The sequence below is a fragment of the Elephantulus edwardii genome, unplaced genomic scaffold (assembly GCF_000299155.1).
Source record: "Elephantulus edwardii isolate Elephantulus edwardi_28Jun2011 unplaced genomic scaffold, EleEdw1.0 scaffold00015, whole genome shotgun sequence".
Taxonomy (NCBI): domain Eukaryota; kingdom Metazoa; phylum Chordata; class Mammalia; order Macroscelidea; family Macroscelididae; genus Elephantulus; species Elephantulus edwardii.
Window position 1 is genome coordinate 6,140,197 of NW_006399765.1, and position 6,019 is coordinate 6,146,215.

Consider the following 6,019-nt stretch of genomic DNA (forward strand, 5'->3'; position numbering starts at 1 on the left):
CGTCTGACATACTTTGGACATGTTGCAAGGACATGTCCTTGGAGAGGGACATCATGCTTGGGAGGGTGGAGGGACAGCGCAGGAGAGGAAGACTCTTGATGAGAGGGATTGATTCAGTCACTGGGGTAATGGGGATAGGTGTGTAGGAAACAATAAGAAAGACAAGGGATAGAGCGGGGTTTAGGGCTATTGTACATAGATAGGGTCGCTATGAGTCGCAGGCGACTCGATGGTACATAACAACAACGACATTATGATGGTGACATCGTAAGTCCACTGAAATACTGTAGGCCAGAAGAAGAGGCGACTTGTCCTAAACAGACAAAAGCGTCCAAGCTTGAACCTGAGAGAGCTCAGGTGAGCCATTATCTCCTCCCCCCATAGTCCCGCCTTCTAGGCTCCGCCTCAGGCTGAGCAGCCACCTTTACCACAGCGGGAAGCCCAGCTGGAGCCCAGCGGGAGAGGAGTGGGCCGTGTGCGTGACTGGGGCGCGTGACGCATGAGAGGAGGTTCTGAAAAGGAAGATGTGTCGGGATAGGGCAGAGGGTTCGCGCGGAAGGGGCGGGGCAGGTCAGGGGGCGGGGCTTAGCCGAACTGGTTTTAAGGCCGGTCTTCCGCGTGCGTTGGTCTGTCCGGCGAGCGCGCGCGGCGGAGGCGTGCCTGGGTGCTGGGGCGGGGCTAGCTCAGGGGCGGAGCGGAGCGCGGCCTAACGGAGGCCGCGGCGAAGGCGGTGGCAGAAGCAGAATCTGTGGCGCGGGTGTTACCGTGTTCGGCGGCTTCAGGTCCCGCGGCGGCGCCTGCGAGCCACCTGGGCCGCGAGGTCGAGGCGAGCGGCGCGCAGTGGAGGCGCGCGGCGATGGTGGGCGTCCCTGGAGCGGCCGCCTTCCAGCGTAAGAGAAGCGTGAAGGCGGGCGGCTGAGGGGGGCGTGTGAGGGGCCTGTGACTCCTCAGGCGCGAGGCTCCGGGGAGGCCCGGGACCGAGGCTAGCTGGGGAAACTGAGGCCCAAAACAGGCCGGCGGGCCCAAGGTCAAGCGGCCGGCCGGGCCTCCTCGAACTCCGGAGGTGGCCCCGGTACTTCCCGCGCCGCCCAGAGAGCTTGGGGCTCCCGATGTGACAAAAACCCCTGGAGATCGCGGCCTCAGTACTCAGGCCGGGCCAGCGTCCCTCGGACTTGTCTGTGGACAAGTATTGTTTTGTTCTCCTGAGCTCTGCCCAGAAAGTCGACCTGGAGGAATATTTCTCGTGCTGGGTTTTGAAGGGTTTGTGGTCTATGGTGAGGGAGGTGAGAATGGGCCTGTTGAGCGCAACCTTGGGGATCCAAGTGCCCAGGTTCACGTCCCGGCTCTCCCATTTATCGTCTGTGACCTTGGGCTTCCCTGAGCCTCAGTTCTCCTATCTGCATAATGGGGGTGTAAAAAAAAAAAAAAAGGGTGTGATTCCCTTGTTAGGACTCTGGGGTTTTTAGAGTGCCTGGCACAGAGCCTGCCACGCACAGAAGTGAAAACTGTCAGTCTGACCGCTATAAACTTCATCTGGTGTGAACTTAAGAAAACCCTAAAATAAGCGGAGTTTGTGTAAGATTTTTGTTTCAGATTAGTACCTGCTCTGTTATCCAGTTGATAGTTATCCTTACCAAACTTATCTTCATTCCAGCATTTATTTAGTGCTCGCCTAGAATGTGATATTCATACTGAGCCTTTTAATACCAATTAAAATTTTAATCGCTTGTCAGTACACTAGAAAGATGTAGCCTACAATATTTTTTTTAAACTATGTATTTTGCGTTCTATTCCTTATATTGCCAATATTAAATAAAACGCACAATCTCAGGCCCTGGAGATACGGCAATAAACAAGATAGAACATGTGCTTTTAGTTGTGGGTGGAGTGCAGCAAATGTGGAAATAGATAGTTTCCTTTAATTTTGGTGACAACCTAAATAAGAGGTAGTTCCTTGATTGTGCCCTTTTTACAGATGATGAAACTGAGGAATAGAGAAAGGACTGCTTTTAAGATCAGACAGCACTGAGTATAGACTCAAGCAGTTCTAGGCTGCAGAGCCAATGATCTTCGGTATATAGAAGAAATGCTTTATACAGCTTCTCTTTCTTTTTGGTACCCATTAAATTGTACCAAAAAGTAGATGCAGCTAGTGAATGTCTGCCTCTAGTCAAGACTGTGCCGTTGGTTGCTGCTATTGATGCTTTAGTTCATTTCTCTTGCCAGTTTAAACAGACAAAGATGCGACATGGGTATGACAAAGGTGTACCATCTCAGTAAAAGGATTGTTTTTATCTGAACTTGAATATTATATGTTAAAATCTCTCAATATAGTCTTTAGTTTAAAAATCATGCCTGAAAATTAACTTTTTTTTTTTTATTATATAACCTCAGGTTTGGTTGTGTGTGTGGGTGTGTGTTTTAATGTTTCTAAGAGGATTCTGTATTACCTTCCTAGGCAGTGTGCTTAGTGTACTTTTAATCTGAAAGCACATAGTAAATTACATTAAAGTGGAATGGTATGGAGAGGTTATTTTAGGGAGGTTCTGTGATACAGTTGGTTTCAGCATTGACCATCTGCTAAGCAGCAGGCCATTGCTGAAAAAAGGGCAGACTGTTGCCTCTAGAAGCTTATCTGTGGTCTTGACACGCTAATGTTTTTAACTGAAAGTGCTGGGGAGAGATAATGTCGGATCTCTGGCCTGAGACAATTGCTTGAGCCCCTAACAGTGTCCCTGGGGAGGTATAGTCCAGAGCAGTGACCTCACATATTTTTAGTGTTCATTGCATCAGTAAGTAGTATTGAACATGGACACACATTATATGACTGTTTATTTTAATCTGCAGTACAACTGTGCATTATGTACATTTTATCTTGTGCAAAAATAGACATTTTATAGAAGGTTGGGCTAAAATAAATATAAGTAAATGTTCCAATATTGTTTTTCCACACCCTAGTGTATGAATTGTAATTATAGTCGAGGTTATTAGTTTTGAGGTGGGATCTTCATTTCAACCCATTATTTCTGTTATAGAAAGAAAAAAAACCTCTAGTTTACTCAGTATAGATAGTAGAATGTAATACTAGTTTTGATTGAAATTCTAAGCTCTTAGAATTGTTCTTGAGACCTGCTCAGATTAAAATGTTATGTGCAGTCCTTTGAATCTTTAAACAGATTACTTAATTTTTCTGTAAATTTCATTTTCTTCATATGTAAAATAGAGATGATGAGAGCTCCTTCCTCATCTGCAATTTGGTTGCAAAGATTAATGTATATGTTAATACATATAAGGTAAGAGTGCTTTGACAGTCTATTTTGGATGCTGCTAAGTGGCTCAGCATACAAAGAGAATTTAGGACCTCAAAGCTAGGAGGCACCCTGCACAAATAAACGTGTGATAATAAGAATGCTTAAATTTAATAGTAATAATAAATGCATTTTCAAAACAGAGTCTTTTCAGAATACAGAGAGGTCTGAGGATTCAAGTAAGGAGATGATGACACACTTAAAACAAATTTAGGGAGGCATGCTCTGTAGAGTTATGCTGTGACAGCTTGAATCCACCAGTGGCTCTGCTGAAGAAGGATTAGCAACCTGTAATTTAAAGCCTCAGAAACCAAATGGAGAGTCATCTATCTATGAGTTGATTCCAATTTAATAGCAGTGCATTATTGAGTGAAATAAGTCTTCAAAGGAGAGGATTTTGGGAATGAAAAACATGGGAGTTCTTGTAAGAAAGTGACATTAGAACCAGACCTTAAAGAAGGATGGGAGCTTTTTCCTGGAGGAGGAGGACGGGCAGACTTACTGGCTAAGAAAGTAAAAGATGTGGAAACTTGGAGGTTACTGAGATCTTGGTGAGTAGTTGCTCTGACCTGGAGCTATTGAGAATCAGGGTGGAGCCAGTAAGTTCTGGCTGCATTTGTGCCTAGTAGGGGCCAGATGGCAAGGAAGCATGTTCAGAACTTTTCACAGTACTACAGCTCTTTCCTGGTTGCACCAAATTATACCTTGTTATATAAGCTTCTTGCGGGTTTCTGTGTGCATGTTTATATTTTTATTTTGTCAGAAAATTGTGTTTTTACTGACCACTGAACTAATAGAACTATCAGCTTAGATAGTTGTCAGGTCTTTTAGTTTAGACTAATGCAGAACGGTAAGGTAAGATGTGGATGCCTAAAAGGTAGCTGAATCTAGCAATGAACTCCAAGCACTAAACTATTAAGAAGAATGCCAGATGACAGACATAAGTATGTTTAGAAATGTGAAGTTCCTAAGTATGGAAAAATCCAACCCACCCACTGTTGTTGATTTTCACTGGTCTCTAAGACTGTAATCTTTCTGGAAGCAGGCAGCTGACTGCTGCATCTTTTTCCAGTGGGATGATTGGTGGGTTTGAACCACTAAGCAGTTAGCAACCAGCCCTTTAAGTGCTGTACCACTAGTGCCAGTGTAAGCATGTTGTTGTTTGCTGCCATTGAGTACCACTGGTAGTGACTTTATGAACAACAGATCAGAACCACATCCTGTCCTGTACCATCCTTATCATTTTTGACGTGCTTGAATTTGTTGTCACAGTCCATCTCATTGAGAGTCTTCCTCTCTTTTGCCAACCGTCCATCTTTCTAAACATGGTGTACTTCTCCAAGGAATTGTCCTCATAGCATATCCAGAGTATGTGAGATGAAGCTTCACCATCCTTGCACTCTGCACCTTTCCCAAGATATACTTGTTTGTTCTTTTGGCTGTCCATTCAGTACTTTTCTCTAACACTTCATCTCAAAAACATCAGTTCTTCTTCTGTCATTCTATTTATGCTCAGATGCATAGCAAATGATTGAAAAGATAAGTTTGAATCAGGCACACCTTGGTCTTTAAGTTGATGTCATTGCCCTTCAGGACTTTGGAGAAGCCTCTGACAGCAGACCTTCCCACTGCCATACATCTCCTGATCTCCTTACTGCTCGTATCAAGGGTGTTGATTGTGGATCCAAGAGGAAATAATTTACAGCTTCAGTCTTTTGTTCATTTATCATGATGTTGCCTATTGATCCAGTGGTGAGGATTTTTATCTTCTTGATGTTGAGATGTAATGCATATAGAAGGCTGCAGTCTTTGATCTTCTACAGGAAGCTCTTCAGGTCCTCCTCACTTTCAGCAAGCAAAGTTGTGTCCTCGGCATGATGTAGGTTGTTGATGAGTTTTCCTCCAGTTCTGATGCCATATTCTTCTTCATAAAGTCCTGCTTCTCAAATAATTTGCTCAGCATAAAAACTGAATCGATAAGGAGAAAAAAACTATAACACACCTTCTTTGACTTAAACTATGCATATTTCCTTGCTGTGGTTTCTTGGGCTAGGTATAGGTTTCACATGAGCTGAGATTCCTCTTTTTCTCAGTGTTGCCATAGCTGCTTGTGACCCACACAGTCAAATGCCTTTGTATAGTCAGACATATATAGTCAAGCACAAATAGAGAGGGAAGGGTATATAAATTATTATTATTTTTTTTGTAGTTGGGGACCTTTCCAAATTGCCCTCCTTATTATTATTAATTTTAATGAAAATTTACAGAGACTTTGGATTTCCAGTCATTCATTGTTGCACTTTTCTCCCTGCCCACCCCTCCCCATCAGTTCGCTCTTTTCTTTGAAAAGTAAAATTCTTTCATTGTTATATAATCCCTCTCCCCAAGTCCACTCCAATATGCAGCCTTCATTCAGGACTCCTGTCATGACAATAATACCTAATCACATATCCCTTTTAAGCATTCTTTATCACATCTTTTTCAGTCTCCCCCTAACCCCGATGTCAGTCCTGTTTTACAACAGTGGTACTATTCAGTATTTGTCCTTTTGTGACTGAGATATTTCACTCAGCTTAATGTACTTCAGGGTTACCCATTTTGAGTAATATTGCATGAGTTCCTTATTTTTCAATGCAGCATAGTATTCCATTGTGTGAATAAACCAGAGCTTCTCTATCCATTCATTTGTTGATGGGCACTTAGGTTGTTTC

General features: G+C 43.5%; 1 protein-coding gene across 1 annotated transcript in view; it reads left to right on the forward strand.

The window, feature by feature from the left end:
- The first annotated feature begins 826 nt into the window (after positions 1-826).
- Positions 827-6,019, forward strand: part of CBFA2T2 (core-binding factor, runt domain, alpha subunit 2; translocated to, 2) — a 200,178-nt gene continuing 194,985 nt past the window's right edge. Inside the window, exon 1 of the mRNA XM_006881448.1 lies at positions 827-890. The gene's annotated coding sequence lies outside the window, so the exon portion shown is untranslated. The remainder of the gene's footprint in view (positions 891-6,019) is intronic.